We start from the raw sequence: 18,937 nt of genomic DNA, 5'->3' as shown, positions 1-18,937 counted from the left end.
GGTAGTCCCTGTCGAAACTGAAATTTGATCCCGTGTACTTTATTTTTAAATTTTTTTTTCTACTTATATAGTTGAATTATTTTATACCTGGTTACTTGGTCTTGATCGTATCATTTAACGCTTTAAAGGATGTTTTAAAACTTAATTGCAAATTGTTCAAATTATAAGGGTTTGTTTTGAAAATTTTAATATCGGCGAAGTTGTGCATAACTCCGCCTGCAATAGGCGAAATTATCCATAACTTCGCCTGTATAACCTTGACCCTATATAAAGGATTTTCATTGGTCAAACTGTTCATTATTTCAAAAACCAGCGAACTTATCTTCTGAAACCCTAAGCGAACTTATATCTCGATTCTTCTGTGTTCATTTTTCCAGTTCTAATCCGTGATTAAAGGTGTGTAGGATTGTAGTATCGTATAATCACGTCCATTAAGGTTAATCAAAGGTCGTTTCGACCCGATTCACGACCTCGTTTTTCCGAAACCTTAACACCCGAGTTTCAAACTTACTTTCACGTGGTCGTAAACATATTAATCGTCTAGATCGTCTCTAAAACATGTGTTTAACTGACTGCATCTCCAAATTGACCTAATCAATTCGTTTGAATCGTCTATCTGTTGCCGATTCATATTCGGCGAAGTTACAGTTTAGGCGAAGTTATCCGTAACTTCGCCTGAGGTTTAACTTCGCCTGATAATTAATTATGTATTTGAGGTGAGGTTGTGGTTAGGCGAAGTTATCATTAACTTCGCCTGGCCCTTTTTACTTAACTGTTATCCAGCGAAGTTCAAGTTGAGGCGAAGTTGTTCCCAACTTCGCCCCACCTCTAACTTCGCCTATACAGAATAAATTATAACTTCGCTCATGGTAAGAGGCGAACTTGTGATTTGCCTTGACGTTTATCTAACTTAGCCTGTTTGTTGCAGAAATGGCAGCTGTAGCTGGAGCAGGCGGCGCAGGTGGTGATGAAGGTGGAGACAACAACCGACAGTTTTTCCCGGGGCATAACATGTACATCACATTGGACCCGGATGCGAGCGGTGTTGATAATTTCCGCGAGATCATCACGTTTCTACTACGCTCGCGTATATTCCACGCGATTACCACAACACTGCCGATATCTTTGCCAAACATTGAAGATTTCTGGCAGACAGTGGAATATGACTGTCGAGTCGAGCCCCCGGTTATGCGTGCAACGGTCAATAATCAGATAGTTCAGTTCTCATCTGAACAGACCCGGGTGGCTTTGCAGTTCGGAGATGAAACGAGAGACAATCCGACAGATTTCGTGGCTCCATTCCGAGATGGTGCGTTTCTGAGGATGGGATATTCTGGTCCCTTGGGAGATACTCAGAGACGCAAGGGGTTCTTGCTAGACCAGTGGCGCTTTCTCATGCACGTAATGATCGTGTGTATGTCAGGGAGAAAGGCTGGTACAGATGGCATGGGTGCGACCATGCAGTCGGCGATGACTGCTCTGACTTACAATAAGCGTTACAGCTTTAGTCAGATGGTATTCTACGAGATAGATCGTCAGAGAAGAGCGATGGCGCGTGAGAGATTTCTCATGTATCCAAGATTCCTCCAAATGATCTTGAATCATGTTGCTCCAACGTTACCTCAGCGCCGCCCGATCAGATATGTAGAAAGTGTCAGCAAAAGGATCTTCGCTCAGTGTAGATCATCGAGTGCAAGAAGCAAGCCTGAGCTCCGTCCTAGACATACTCCACTATTTGGGTACTTGATCAACCCAGAGTATGTTCCAGCTCGTGGGGACGAGTTTCGGGACCCTCAACCACAACAGGCTGGAGCACCTCAAGCAATACCTGCTGCTCCTGTTGTGTCACCGGAGGACAATGTAGACCTTGATGTGGCATTTGGTGGTCAAGGTTTCTTTGATATGGATCGTGTTGATCCTGAAGAAAATGTGCAAGTCTCAGTTGAAAGGGTTTCGAGTGTGAATATTGCTAGGCCAGCTCAGACGGTGGCTGATTCTGATTCAGATGATGATGTGGGTGAAGCGAGACGAATTTTGGTAACTCAAGAACGAATTCATGGGAAAAGAAAAAGAGCTGATGATGACAGTGAGTCAGATTTTGAGGAAGAAGTACATCAGCTGATTCGTAGATCAAGAAGGGAACGGGCAGGTGCAGGTTCGGGAGCTGGTGAGAGCTCAAGGGTGGTACGTTTCACTCCACCCGCACTGTCCGGTATGACCATGGTTCCTACACCATTGCAAGTTACAAGGCCAAGCGCCACGGACGTTCCCGTGGTGGCTACCTCATCCTCATTCGGCCTCCCACCCACTACATTCCATCTATCGACTCCGGAGATTGTATCTTTGCCAACTCCAACTCTTACTCCAACGGAGGTTGTGGCAAGATTTATTGAGTCGACAGTTGTAGCTACTGCAGGGTTGTCAGTTACGATACCACCTGCGGTTACGTTTACGCCTACTTCTGAGGTCCCGGTTACAATGGAAATCCCTCCTCAGTACACTCAAGATATATCACATATGAGGTTTGATTTCGATGCAACCTTATCTGACTCAGAACGAATAGCAGCGCTTGAACGGGTCGTGGCAGAACAATCAAGGGTAAATCTTATCCAGACCCATGCTATTCAGCGCCTCGTTGCAGAGAATCAGATACAATCGTCCCTGCTGATCGAACATGGCAAAATCATTGATGCTTTGAAGGTGTTCTTGGCATCTCAGGGGGAGACGAGCTGTAAGGGTGATGAGCTGAGGACGAAGAAGCGTAATGATCGAGACGATGATCCCAATGCATCGAAAGGTGCAGGTGGAGAGTTGCCAAGAACTGAACAAGCTCTTGAGACTTCCACATCTCAGGGGGAGTCAACAAGTGCAGCAGGCGGTACAGGTGATGATGTGGTGGTCGTGGATGCTGAGGTGGATGATGATTTTATAGGTGATGATGATGTATTACCAGTTGAAGAGATAGAGAAGATTGGTGCAGAGATTGTTATTGATAATGATATTGAAGAGGGAGAGATTATAGAAGAGAATATTGAGCATGAGATTCCGGATGTTGATAAGGCAGATTTGAGTAAAGATATGGGAAGTGATGAGACAGAATGGGAAGAGCAGCCAAGATGGAAAGAAGGCTACACTCAGTGGTTCGTAAAAACGAAGAAACCGGCGGTCCCTACTATGTTCAAGAAGAGTTACAACATTAGAGGGTATGTTGAATCGAGAAAGGGGATTATTTGCTGGATATATGATGAGCAGTTGAGGCTCTTTGTGATTAAAAGATATGATAGTGTTCAGTACTTCAAGAGGATGTTGAGATCGTTGAACACGTTGCCTGAGTGTGAAGTGAAGGACTTAGCCAGATTGGGGTTGATAAACAGGAGTGATGATAACATGGCTAGAGTCATTGGAAAGATTGTTTGGAAGGAAAGTATAAAAGAGAAGAAGTTCGAGCTGTTGAAACCACAAAAGGGAAAACTTATTGAAGACAAAGATAGAGGATTGAGAGCAGATGGCAAGCCTTGGATGATTATGAAGTATAAGCCGATCCGGTGTTTAAAAGAAGTGCCGATGAAACAAATGCCCAAGGATGTGCTCAAAGATCTGAAGTGGTGGTATGTTGATTGTGAAACAGCTGAGGCAGTAATGGAGGACGAAGATGAACAAGAGCTGCTGAGAGTGTATGATCCAATGCATCTAGTGAACTTGTCTCAAGCTGATCTGCAGATGCTGAATGAGAAGAAGATATTTTATATTCCTGCTTGGAAAGACGAAGCGAAGAAATATCAAAGAGTTGTTTCGGTATGTGTACGAGAAGGAGTTCATGCTTGAAGATGAAAGATACAAGATTGTTGAAGATTACCAGACACGTGCTTGAAGTTAGAGATATGAAGCTACTGCCAAGGGGGAGTCTGTTGGTACATGATGTCAGTAGTTCAGTGTCTAGTGTCTGTAATCGAGTTAGTTGGATTTGTGTTTTGGATGTAAGCGAAGTTCTCACAAGTTCGCTGATATAGGCGAACTTGTGGAACAAGCGAAGTTAGGAACAACTTCGCCTAAACATGTTAGGCGAAGTTGTCGTCTGATATAAGGACGAGGTTACGGCTAGGTTTAGCATTCATTCATTGATCGAGTGGTAACGAGTTGTCCAGTGTTTGTGATTGATATCACGTGTTTTCGGTTGCAATACAACGTGTCTTTGTTTATTGTAACGTGTGTTTGATCGTGTTAACTCGTATCGTCTTCTACGCTCGTAACGTCTTACCTAAGGATTCCGTACCTACGTAGAACGAGATATTCCGTGTAGATCCGGCTGGGAACCTACACAAGAAACAGTTGATTGTTTCCCGCTCATCTGCTGAAGCCGAGTACAGGGCTATGTGTGCTTGTACTGAAGAGATTATTTGGATCAAAAATTTATTAAAAGAGTTAAAAGTCAACGTTGATCTTCCTGTATCCTTACATTGTGATAATAACGCAACTATATCAATAGCTGCAAATCCTGTTTTTCACAATCGAACAAAGTATTTTGAAGTTGACTTGTTTTTTTTGCGAGAAAGAATATCATCTGGTGTGATTAAGACTGTGTCCATAAGATCTGACAAGCAATTGGCTGACATGTTTACCAAAGGACTTTCGGTAAGTCAACATTTTGTTATGTTACAAAATATGGGTTTGTTTAATATATTTGGATATAAAACTGAGAAGGGGGGGAGGTGTTAAAATAACCTAATATTTTTCAGTTTTATATTTGGTTTACACTTTTATACATTGTCTAATATATTGTTTCTTTTAATATGTGGATGATGAGTATATTGCTTATGGGCCTGTAATATGTTTTTGGTTGTTGGTCTCTACTGGACTCTTTTTCTTAATGGGCTTAGCTTGGAGAGGAAGCTTCTTGGTGTTGGTGGCCGCATTCTCTTATGATATAATACTAGGGTTCTTGAAGCAGTGAAAAGCTGAAAACATAAAGCCCTTTCTCTGATATATACGGCTTCTATTCAATCAAATCTGTTTCTACTCTCTCAATTGTTTTGATTATTACATTCTATAGCTATTGTTTTTTAATCTTCTTGTACTTGCAAAGAACAAGCAGTCTAGTTCTATAGGTCTTGAATCTATTTGAAAGCAATAAGAAGAAATTGGTTTATGTTCTTGACAATCAACCTTCACAAAACTTAACACTGATTTGAGATACAACAACTACTAACCACTCAGCGAACTTTTGCACAAAACAGCAACGACTCAGTCCGGGTAACTTTATGGCCTGAGATACGCAAAAAGTTCAACGCAGCGAAAACAGCAGCCGTCAAATCACCCGTCGTTGTCACAGTCACCTCAACAAAAGTGTCCCAATTCATAGGTTACTCTCCCAACCCAGCTATGCAACTCAGCTCAACTCCAACAACAACCATATTCATTAATCCAGATATCCCAGAGCTGCCACGCCTATTAAACAGGTATATGCATACTACATACTTATTGCCAACAAACATAACTATGACAACAACAAACTAACTGACTTTTTTTTACGGCATACTCAGATACAAAGAGTTAAGCTATCCAGCCCCCACAATGCCTGTTGTCAAAACACAGAAACCACACGAGACAGATGTCACCATAACCGCAGCCATGGATCTGTTCAACAAAGAAACAACGGTACGCCAACATTCTTCAACTATATGCAAATAGATCACTCATTACATACCTGTTATCATGCAGCGCAACCAACTCTACTGTGTTGCAACCATAATAGACATCATTGCTGGTGAAAATAAAGCATGGTACTACACCTCATGTAATCAATGTACTGGTAGAGCATTCAAAACAGAGGCGACAACCTCCGACAAGGGCAAGCAGACCGCAGAGACAAAAGATTTCTACAAGTGCTACTACCACCCAGTTGTAACCGACGTAATACTAAAGTAAAAAAGGATATACAATTTCTAATACACACAACAATTAATTTAATAAATCTACTTAAATATTAACTGATACAAAACCATTTGGGAACTAGGTACTGCGTGTCAGCAACCCTCCAGGATCATACCGGCAAAACAACCGCAACATTCTTTGATGAAGCAATGGCTAAACTGGTTGGCAAAAGCTGCCAAGATCTCATCAAACAACAAGGATACCCAGACCCAGATGATTGTCTAGAGTCATTCCGAAAACTAATAGGAACCCGAAAGCGATTCGGCATTCAACAACACCGTGACACCAATCGACAACCAAACATCTGCGTTATCACACGCATCTCAGAATTAACGCCAACGACAACCAACATCGAAACACCAACACCCAACACCACAGTTGCCACCGACAACTCCCACCAAAGACTCGAAGAAGAGATCCCACCAACAAATGACAGGTACCCTCGTCACAAAACAATCTTATAATTTATTTCCTTTGTTACCAAACTCCGTAAATAAACATGTGCACAAAAATGCAGAACACAACTCACCTCCACCAACGGCAGCCAACATCAAAACACCAACGACACAGTTGCCGAGAGGTCCCGCCTGTGGCTCGAGAAAGAGAACCCACAAAGAAACGACAGGTATCCACATCACAACACAATTACATACTTTACTTCCTTTCTTACCAAACTCCACAAACAAACATACGCCAAAAAACGCAGGTCATATCTCACCTCCAACAGCAACAAACGAGTAATATCGTATCACTCAGCTAAATTTTTTGGGTAACCGAAGGTAAGTTCTGCAACTACATTCACCTGCCAACAACTCTGAACAACAGCAACGCTTAACACTAACAACAACTTACATTTCAGGTACGCTTCACTTACCAAAAAGCCACCCGACATGTAGCTGCAATTTTTTTAACATAATGGCCTTCCCACCAACGGTAGTCAACAGCCGTTAGCAGCCACCATCTAAATAGTTTACATTTTTGTAATATCAAAGTCGGGATGATGATAACAAATACTGCTTCTATGCTACTTTCAGTATTGTATATAACTACCTACGTCTTCTCTAATGCTTGACAAATCTTTCATGCTTCTCACTAACCGTCAAACTCCACAGTTAGATCGCCCGGCGCGTTGCGCCAGGTAACCATCTAGTTCTATATAATAGCATTGGAGTCTATGTGCAATTCACAAAACGTAGTCGTAGGTAGACCGAATAAAGTTAATTGTTTCTATATTAATGATAAAATATTGGATAAGAGTTAATCGGCTTTAAATTAGAGAAACCTACACTTTGTGTTTATGTGGTTTTAGGACGGATTCACATTAAGTCTACCAAAAAAAATTTTGTATCTTTATGGTTCCAAAAGTGGCCCGAATGAGTCCCTCCATCATCTTTTCGTTATTAGCACCATTAAAGCGAGGGGCAAATTTGCCTTTTCAATACAGGGACTCATTGTGACTCCGTACTCAAGCCACAGGAACGCAAATAGTAATTTTTTCCAAAAAAAAAAACAAAAACAAAAACAAAATAAAAAAACAACTAGTTCGGAATGACTCTAGTTTTTTTTTAATAAAGTTTGGTTTGATTAGTTTTTAATAAAGTTTGGTTCCATTAGCTATTAAAAAAGTTTGGCTCGATTAGTTATTTAAATAAATTTTAGTTCGATTAGTTTCGTTAATAAAGTTCTTTTCGATTAGTTTTTTTAAGTTTGGCTCGATTAGTAATTTTAATAAAGTTTGGGTTGATTAGTTTCTAATAATTGGAGTGAAATTTATATTGAGGGACTAAAACCTAGCACGAACACAAACCATAGGGACTCATACGAATCTTATAAAAGGGCATACTAGTATTTCATCTTTTTTGTGGATGGAAAGATGACAGAGAGACTCATTTGGGTCCCTTTTAGAATCACAGGGGTTTAACCATTCAATTTTTTTTCTGGGGACTCAACATGACTCCGTCCTCAAATCACATGGACACAAACAATTATTTTTCTCGTAAATTATAGATAAGAGTTATTGACCAAACGGGCTAATGTTTATCAAAGTTATAAGTTTATGTGTTTTCATTATATTTTTTCTATATATTTTTTGTATTTATATATATATAATATTAAATTTTATAGAATTATTTTGCCTTTTATTTTTATTAAAATAAATAATAGGGGTAATTATTAGAAGCCGTCGTTTCGCACTATGACGATAACTCACTGTCTTTAGAGATAAACTCTCTTCTCATCTTCTTCATTCGATCATTTTCTCGATCAAAATTCAAAACCCTAACTTACAAATCATCTTAAATCAGGGCTAATTTTATAGCTTTCATCTATGGCGAACATAATGCAGTTGAATTTCTTTGCTGGAGAGATACGTGGATGTGCTTAGCGATCTTTCAACAATTAAGAAGAATAATTATCATACTCTACCTTAGGGCCTAGGTGTGTGACTAACATTGGTACATGTTTTGTAAATATATTAGAGTTTAAGGTTGTAAAACGGAAGTCTTTGATTAAAATATTTTTATATTCAAAATTTCAGGAATTAAACACCCGATGCAGTTACAAAAGAGTTTGACTGATAAAACTATAATTTACATCATCTATATTAGAAAAACTTCTTCTAAGCCATCAGATCGTCTAATGGCTAACCACCATCTCCAATCAACTATACTTGATTACATGTAAAACAATTTTATAAAATATGCCAGCAACACATGGTGGTGAATACGTTGGCACTAAAACATTTGTTTATATTTAATTATTCTCTACGGGTATCTTGTGACCTAGCCTGTCATGGAAAATGATATTACTAAGTTCTGAAATTCTGAATAGCTATCATTTACTCAAGCTTAACTTAAAACCACCCAACAAACACTGCAACGTTCGAGAACTTAATAAATATCAATATACACAAGACCATTCCCCACACGAGTACAACTTAGACCCGACCCGTAATGGCGGAGGAATGACCAAGCGTAGTGCGGTGTGCCCACCGACTGACACATATGCAAGGATCCCAACAAAAGTATAAGATACCTGAGGGTCAATGATTACTTTTGCTTATAAAGCTTTAGGGATACATAATTCCATGTAAGCTGTTAATGGCTCATTTTAAAGAGCAATAAAAGTTTGAGCGTATTCACATGTGTTTAAGATAAGTACAATACTGATTTATTCTTGAGCATTACCTCGGACCTATAGTGCGAGAGTAAACGTTTGTAAATACTAGATCAATGATCTAGCTTCAGACCTTTAGTTTGTTTTGCATAGCTTTAACCTTAGTATATCTTTTGTTTTTACAAAAATATTTGGACCTTTAGCCCCCTTGTTTATTTACTATTTATGTGCTACGTTTTTTCTTCATGAAGTAACATTAATTTAACTGTATCCTTTGTGTGTAAAACTTTGTGTTTCTTTATTATAAAGAAACATTAATTTATCTATAACCTTGGCTTATGAAAAGTTATGTTTAACTTATATTTTATCAAGGTATGTGCTATACCCCCGACTAGTGTCTAAGCCAATAATATAAAATACTTAGGCGGAACCCCAACCTTGATACGCGTATTTGGATGAAATGCTTGGTCTTTGAGTGGCCAACACTTCTACTAATCGTCGGGTATTGAGGATAAACAAACAGAACTTCATGTGCTTGCATGCACATTGAGGACTAGGCTATTTGGGACTTTGACATGATAACTGAGGCTAAATGTGTGTTTTAGAGGTGATTTGGGATGCTTGTTACAACATCCCCAACCTCCCATTTTGTAGGCAAATTTTGGGTTTCATCGTATATCGCGATGAGGCCTTCCTTCCGAGTTATCACGTATAGCGATGACTCAGCATAATCAGCGTCTGCCACTTGGTGACATGTGGCCTGTCACCTAGTGCCATGTGTTGCAACGTGGTTCGACACGTGCCCTAGTTCTAGTCATCACGCATCTTGATAACTTAAAAGATAAGCCCGTCGCGTAGCGCGACACTACCCAATCTGGGGTTTTTGTGCGACTTTCATCGTGTATCGCAATGGACTTGTTGGTCCATCGCATAGTGCGATGGTTATGGAAAATCAGAATTTTCATTTTTTTACTTGTCAAAATTGGCCTGAAAGTTTCGGGGTATTATATCCTCTCCACCTTGGAATGAATCTCGTTCTCGAGATTCATTAAAATAGTTGTGGGTATTTCTTCCTTATTTCCGATTCTAAATCCCAATTATATGCTGGACCTCTTCGGTTGTTCCATCTTACTTTGACTAACTTTAGTTTCCGCCTCTTAAGTCTCTTTATTTTGAAATCTTCTATCTGTAGGGGCTGCTCTACAAATTTTAGAGTTTCATTGATTTCGAAATCTCTTTGAGGCATAGCTAAAGTTTTGTATGCCAAAAATTTACGCAGATTAGAGACATGAAATACATTGTGTATTCCGTTCATCTCTTCTGGTAAGTGTAAACAATAGGCTACCGTATCGATTCGTTCTAATATTTCAAATGGCCCAACGAAACGAGGACTTAGTTTTCCTTTCTTGCCGAATCGCACAACATCCTTCCATGGCAATACTTTCAATAGTACTTTGTCGCCTACTTGAAATTCTAAAGGCTTACGAACGTCTGCGTAACTCTTTTTTCTATCCTTGGCAGTCTTGAGTCGCTTATGGATTTGCAATACTTTATCTATTGTTATCCGAATTATCTCTAGTCTAGATACTTGATTATTTCCTGTTTCAGACCAACATACCAGCGCTCTACACTTTCGTCCGTATAATGCTTCAAACAATGCTGCCTGAATACTTGTGTGATAACTGTTATTGTATGAAAATTCCATTAGAGAGAGATGGTTATCCCAACTTACTGCTAAGTCTATCACACATGCTCGGAGCATATCCTCTAAGGTTTGAATTGTTTTTTCGCTCTACCTATCTGTTTGTGGATGATAAGTAGTGCTAAGATTTAATTGTGTAACTATAGCATCTTGAAAACTTTTCTAAAAATGAGATGTAAATCTACTATCTTGATCGGATATCATAGATAGTGGCACAACATGTAACGATACGATATTTCCATGTATATCTGTGTCAATCTATCCATAGAATATGTTATTTAATTGGTAAGAAATGAGCAAGTTTGGTTAGTCTGTCAATGATAACCCAGATAGCATCATTCTATCGTGAAGTTTTTGGAAGCTTCGTAATGAAGTCCATAGTTTTCATTTTCTATTTCCACACTGGAAGCTCAGGTTTTTCCAATAAGCCTGATGGTTTCTGATGTTCAGCTTTGATTTGTAAGCAAGTCAAACATCTTGCAACATATAAAGTAATATCTCTATTCATTCCATTCCACCAGTAGTTAGGCTTAAGATTTTGATACATCCTATCACTACCTGGGTGCATCATGTACTTCAACATATGCGAGCTTCATTCATTATTTTCTCACACAAAAATTTCCAAGAATTGGTACCCAAGTTCTATTCCCAAGTCTGAAAATATCATCATCTTCTTTGACTAGCGTATCAATGGTACCATTTCGTCTCTTCTTTTTGATTTGGTCCCCATTCATACTTAACATTCTTATGAGTTAACGAAGTTAGGGTAACTGCTATACGGGAGAAGTTCTCAATGAATTTTCTGTAATATCTGGCCAAACCGAAGAAACTTCTGACTTCGGTTGACGTCTTGGAATCTCTCACTTGGCTATTGCTCCTATCTTTACAAGATCTACTAGTATACCATTTGCATTAATAACATGACAAAGAAATTGCACTTCATGGAGCCAAAACTCACATTTAGAGAACTTAGCATACAATTTCTCGTTTATGAGTAATTCAATTAAGATCCTAAGATAACTTTACGATATTCTTCTAATTTAGAGTAAATAATTATATTGTCGATCAATACGATTACAAATTTATTTAAATAAAGTTTATAATTATGTTCATCATATCCATGAACGTGAGTGGGGTATTAGCAAGTCCAAACGACATAATCGTGAAATCATATTGTCCATACCTTATTCTGAATGCTGTCTTTGGGATATCTTCATCTTGAACTTTCAATTTGTGATAGCCTGGACGTAAGTCTATTTTTGAGAAGAAACTCGCTCCTTGCAACTGATCTAATAGGTCGTCATGTCTAAGGTAGTGGTTGTCGGTTTTTAACAGTTACTTTGTTCAGGGCTCTGTAGTCGATACATATCCTTATCGATTCGTATTTCTTTTTGACAAATAGTATCGATGCTCCCTATGGTGATGAACATAGTCGAATAAAGCTCGTCTCCAAAAGTTCCTCCAATTGAATTCAACTTCCTGGTTGGGTGGCAGCTCATCTGGAAATACGTCTAGGAATTCTGCTACCACTGACACATCTTTGATTTCTTTCTTTTTAGGTTCTTTAGTAACATATGCCATAAATTCTAAACAACATTGGTTTAGACATTTGTTATCTTTAATCATGGAGATTATGCTAACTTGACCAGCGTCTTTATCTCTAGTGATTTGAATTGTTTTTTTTTGTCTAGGGCATGGACTTCTATCATTTTTTGTTACAGATGATACGGACATGGTTATTGGATAACCAATCCATACCAAGGACTATATCAAAACCAGCTATTGTCATGGGTAACAATTTAACTGGTATAATATATCCTGGTAACAAGATTTTGCAGTTTTCAAGAATTTCAGATATTTTAACTAAGTCGCCATTGGTTGTTTCTACGTTTCTTAAGGGCTAATTTAGTAGACTACAAAAACTATAATTTATAAAACTTTGATTGGCACAAGAATCAAATAAAACCCTAGCATAAACGTTATTAATTAAGAACGTACCGATGACTTCCAGTATGTCAGCAGCCTTTTTAGTGTCCAGTATGAACACTTGGATGTTTCCCTTCTTTTTTCATTGTTGATGCCGCTATCACCAGCACCACCACCAATTGGATTCTTCTTTGGACACTCGAAGCTGAGATTCCCGTTTTCTTGCAATTAAAGCAAGTCATTGTCTTCTTCCAGCAATTCGCTGCCACATGTCCTGGTTTCTTACAGGAATCACAGACTGCTGATGTGGATTGTGGATGTTTCGAATCGACACCAACCCAAATGGCGCCTCTTGTATGTTTGTAAACCGGGAATGTAGGATTAAAACCTCCCATCCTTCTATCAATCTCCTTACCGTTGAAGCGGGTATCTCTTCTCCCTTTCTTGTCACTTGTCATCTCACCCTTCTTGTCCTCTTCTTTATTACGAATGATACCATTCATCAAATATCCAGCCAATTCCATTACAGAGTCAGTTTTTTTCACACCCTGACTAGCAAATACGGAAGAGTAAAACGAGAATGTAACAGACGCCTCTGGTATCAACCAGATTGTTTATAAAGAAACATTACAAACTAATTTACAATATATTACATCATTCTAACTTCGTTTACAAACTAAGTGATACAGATCAAAAACTAGCCATCGTACTGTTTTACTCCGTACTAGTATAGTTGCATCTATTCACATAGCATCAACCACAATCCAAACACGTAGCACATAAGCATTCTACTCCAATTTAGGTACACTTGAAAAGCATGTTAAAACGGGTCAACTGTGAATAGTTGGTGAGTTTCAAGAGTTTCAACGAAATCAGTTATGCGTAACCACAACAATCATAGTTTGTATGCGCGCACATATGTATGTGTATGTTTTCATGTTTGTGATGTAATTATGCTAAGCTACAGTGAAATCTTGACTGTTTGTTCGTGCTATGTGCCTCCATTTCCCACGTTTACCACTGTGGCCTCCCTTTCACCCACAACATGCCCCGGGTAGCTATGTCTAACAATACATAGCGTGTTTGTATAAATATGGTCAATGTGCAAACAGTGTAATGTCTCGGCATCCATGCCGGCCCCATTTGAGTTTGTCAAACCAATAGTACTATTCACAAGTCACCGGCTCGAAGTTAATCCCTGTGTTTGCGGGGACTTCTTGTGTGCTAGCACTTATACAATTCACATCTTACAGTATTTCCAGATATATAGATGTATATAAACATGCTTTTCACCATAAATGTTCGTAAAACAGTTTATAAAGGGGGGCCATGAAACTCACCTTATAGTAATATAATTAGTACGATATCGATTCACAGCTCGTACAGCTTGTTACAACTCGGTTCCTATAATCGGTATCATATATTTAATATTTTAATATTAACTAGTAATTTACCCACGTGTTGCGCGGTAAAATCGGTTGGTAAAACTCGGGCGTTGTAGTGGCGGATCAACGCGAATTCAGTAAATAGTAGCTACGCTTTTTATGATATTGGAAGTAAAACCAAATGGAAACAAAAAAATAAAAATAAAAATTGAGTTAGGGTAATGGGGTGGTGTCGGTTGGTCTCGGACGATGGCAACGAGTCAACACAAATTTAATAAGTATTAGCTACGTTCATTATGGTAATGGAACTAAAACAAAATGAAAACAAAAAATAAAAATAAAAATTGAGGTGAGCCAATGGGGTGACTTCGGTCGGTCCCAGACGCTGAGGCAGTGACTCTACGACACTCATATAACACGTCATAAATTTTTTTTGTTAACATATTTAAAACCCGATCATTGCAACAGCAAGTCGACTCATATCGGGCGTTCTGGTGGTGAATAGGTAAAACTAGGGCGCTGGTAAAATCCGAGCTTTCTGGTGAAGGGTCAACGCGATTTTTGTCCATTTCGTTTACATTTGTTACGATACCAGAACTAAAATTAAGTTCGGTAAAACCCGGGTGTGGGTAAAATCGAGCGTTGTCGGTACTGTATGTCGCGTGGTGAGTCGGTAAAACCCGAGTATTGTCAGTCCCGAGCTTTGTGGCGGTGAGTCGTCATAAATTCGGTAATACAAAAACAAAACGTTCGTTACTAATCTAGAAAAAAAAACAAAAAGAAATAACATTTAACCAATAAAAAAATTTGGATCGTTGAGGTGGTGCCAATTGGCCCAATTAGGGCCTTGCGACACCAACCATCAACTTTACTTAATATAACCGAGCTTTCCGACGAAGGGTCAACGTGAATTTTGTCGATTTCGTTTACATCTGTTACGGTAACGGAACTAAAATTAGGTTTGGTAAAACCGGAGTGTGGGTAAACTTGAGCATTGTCAGTGCTGGACGTTGCGTGGTGAGTCGGTAAAACCCGAGTATTATCAGTCCTGGACGTTGTGTTGGTGAGCCGTCACAAATTCGGTAATAAGAAAAACAAAACATTTGTTACCAATCTAGAAAAAAAAACAAAAAGAAATAACATTTAACCAATAAAACAAAAAAAAATAAAAAAAATTCGACCATTGAGGTGATGCCACTTGACCCAGTTAGGGCCTTGCGGCACCAACCATCAACTTTACTTATATAAAGATAATATGGTCTTCAGGCTAAATCAGGCTGTATATCTAGTCTGGGTATAACCGTTACGCCCAGAACATGTCAATAGTATTAGATTGTGACGTTATACAATGCATAATGCTCAAAATCGAACTTGGCTCAGTTTCACCGTTTCACTTGCTGGGCCAAGTTGGCCGTTCATGCAGTTCAAAATAGGTAGTATCACACAAACTTGAGTAAACGTGTCGGTTGATAAAATGATTCAATTTAAAAAGAAATTTCAGAGTTTAGATGTCTGGATTCGCTTTAGGGTTCGTTTCCGTTTTATACAGTTTGGTTTAGAGAAAACGTGCACAATTCATCCGAACTGTCCGAATTTCTCACAAAATGTTCGGTTTAATTAATCCAAAAATATGACATTTGACCACTCTTGATGTTCTAATATTCCAGCAAGCTCGTTAATAAGAACATTGCTAGTTTTTATCAGAATTATATTTGTTTAACTTTCAAATTAGCACAACTAATTATCTGATTATCGTTCAATTATGAAAATTTATACACTAACTAATTAATATGTAGATTTTTATAAAAATATTTTTAAAATATTTACTTATTCATTAATTTATAAAAAATTATTTTAATTGCTATTTTTAACCAATAAATCGTCCATTTATACCAAACAATTTCCGAAAAATCCGATAATTTTTTTGAGTAATCAAAATGGCTTCCAAATATCCCTGTAAAAACTCTAGAACTAAACTATTTTGCTAAAATACCTTTTTAAGCCATAAACGATCGTTAAACCTCGAATAAACGCGAATCTAGAAATAATAGCTAGGGTTCTTCAATTGATCCTAAAATTTCTGTGTAACCTTATGATGCTTTACCTGAGTTCTCCAGAAAATTTCATAATTTTTCAAGCAATTTTACTTTTTTTTTTCAAATAAACCTTAACAAACGGTAATAAAATCGCCAAATCAGATTATCAAAAAATTCCTAAATTTGGATAGGGACTCATTCATATAATCCCTGACATCTGTGCATATTTTCATGATCTAACAATATGCATGTTACAATCGAAGCACAAACAGCCCCTAAACGAGTGTTTCAGTTAATACCTTTGCGGTTTCCGGGTGTTTAGGCTCTTTTCTCGCCTTCCGGGTTCTTAGCAGTCTAGCTAGTGTATCTATTGGCCATGTATCAAAAAACCAAGTATAGAACATCAATCATCCACCCTTGAAACAAAGGGTTTCGGTTAGGGTTTCAAATCGAGTTTTTGAATCGTAAAAACGCGATTTAAACCTCCTAATCCGTGTTTTTGGCCAAAAAAGGTATTTGATTTAGATTCTAACCATGTTTTGGATCAAAATACGTTTTTGGATCATTTTGAAGGTTTTTACATGGTTTTTACTAAAACTATAATCATATGTATGTAAACATGTTTAATCAAGCTCCAAAATCATCAAAATTAAAATTTTACGTTAGGTTTTGAGTTGGAAGAAAGAGTTAGTAGCTGGAGCAGATTTCTTTGCAAAGATATTTTGAGTTGGAAATGTTTGGAAGTCTTAAGAAGTAAAAAAAAAATAAGGTAGGGGTTTCCTCTATATGGCGGCCGCCAACATATGGGGGGGGGGGGACGGTCCTTTTCGGCCCCTCATTTGGCTATTTACCTATTTTTTGCATGCCCATACACGAAATACCGGGTCCAAATTTATTTCGGGTTCGGTTTTTGGCAAGAAAATTAGATCGGGTGTGACGAACAACGCAAAAACAAGTGTTTTTCGGCCATATTTTTGTAGATTAATAAAAACATACCATTTGGTTGTAAACATACAAAATATTTTTATGAGTTGCTTAAAACATCTCGAATAAGTGTTTTGTAAGTCTTTTCGGCTTGACGGATGATACAATGCTTGTTTTGGTACTAGCGTTTGTGTTTAAAGTCATAGCGTTTTGTTAAACGAGGATATTTTCATTTAACTAGTTTTCTATATACTATGGCCATAATATCAATAGGTTAGCTTCTACTATACGTATATCACTTATAGGCGCCTCCCCGAGATATCCGGGGTCATAAATAGTATCGCTCGGTTATTTGCTTGTTCGTTACGTAATAAACGGTTAATCGCTTACTCAATACATAATAAGTAAGGTATACCTGATTTTGTCACGAATGCCACACTCTCCCCCAATTAAGAAATTTCGTCCCCGAAATTCGATGAATCAAGTACTCCCTTATTAGGAAAAAGATGCGGGCATTTCTTTTGTAAATTCGTCTTTTCTGTTGGGACGTGAATGTCTACAGCTAGGGTCTTGTATTAATTTTGTATGTTAAATGTCATTGTATATTGATAGTAGTGCATAAGTCCTTAAGGGAAGACATAAGTTATGCGGCGCATAACTTATGCGCTGCATAAAATATGCGCCCCATAAGTGAATTTCAAGTCTATAAATAGCTCATAGACTTATGCGTTTTGAGAGTTAGTGCTTGAGAGATTCCGGAGAGATTTTGAGTGAACTTGTACTTTGATATTGTCAAAACCCATTATATTGATCTTTCAAATTAATAGAATGAAGATTAAAGTTTCTTGTGTGTTTTTGACTTCTTTAGATTCCGCACTTTGATGTTCAAGCTGATAATTCTATTGTCGATTCTACGTTCGCACATGTCTACGATACTTTCAAGTGGTATCATAGCCTAGGGCTCGTTATCTTCTTGAAAACCGCAAGATGCTCTGAGATTTGAAGACATTTCAACCTATCTCAAGATTTCACTGTAAAAAATCTACCAAACTGTCAGAAGATGTTCTCTAGGGGTTCGTGCTAAACCCTACTAAATTTCAAGCCATTTCATCAAGGATTTCATCATCAAAATGTCAAAAATTATCAAGAACAACTTATGCACCGCATATGTTTTTGGTGCATAAGTCATTCTCTAGCGCATAACTTACACGGCCGATACGTTTGACTTATATGCCGCATAAGTTACCCGTTGACCATTGTTTGACTTTCTAGACTTATACGATCAAGTGACTTATACGTTGAAAAAAAACATATATGCTCCAGGAACTTATACGTTGACCTGCAAACTTATCTGTTGACCAACTTGTTTACCAGTTTCAATCATTGAAACTTTGAATGCATTTGTGTCTCAGCCATCCACGTTACTTCAGAACTTGAATCTCGAGAATGAAACGGGGACATCAAACAAGCCTCTAAAGTTGTTGAGGATGGAAGATTATCCTTCATGGGCCGGCAAATTTGAAACTTATGTTCAAGCGTTGAATTATGAGACTTTGACTGCTGTGGAGGAAGAATATATCATTCCCAAGAATGAGAAAGGTAGCAATTATCGTTTATCTCAGATTGATGAATGGGACAAATCTCTATTCTTAAAAGAAAAGAAGATGTTGAACTTGTTTCAACAAGCCATCAAAGCTGAGATCTTTCAACTATTGCAGCACAATGGCTCGTGCTACTCTATTTGGCAAGCGTTTTTTTAATAAAGATAGAGGCAACCCTGATATGAGGAAGAGTAAGATGGCACTCCTTAATGAAGAATTTGACATTTTTACACTGGTGAAGGGTGAATCATTTTCTCAACTGATCGAATGATACTGCCATCTTGTAAATTAAATGAAAAGATTGGGGATTGACAAGCA

The sequence above is a fragment of the Bidens hawaiensis genome, unplaced genomic scaffold (assembly GCF_021521415.1).
Source record: "Bidens hawaiensis isolate Kalapana, Puna unplaced genomic scaffold, B.hawaiensis_p1.1 tig00001269_1, whole genome shotgun sequence".
Lineage (NCBI taxonomy): Eukaryota > Viridiplantae > Streptophyta > Magnoliopsida > Asterales > Asteraceae > Bidens > Bidens hawaiensis.
Note: the sequence above shows the minus strand (reverse complement) of the source record.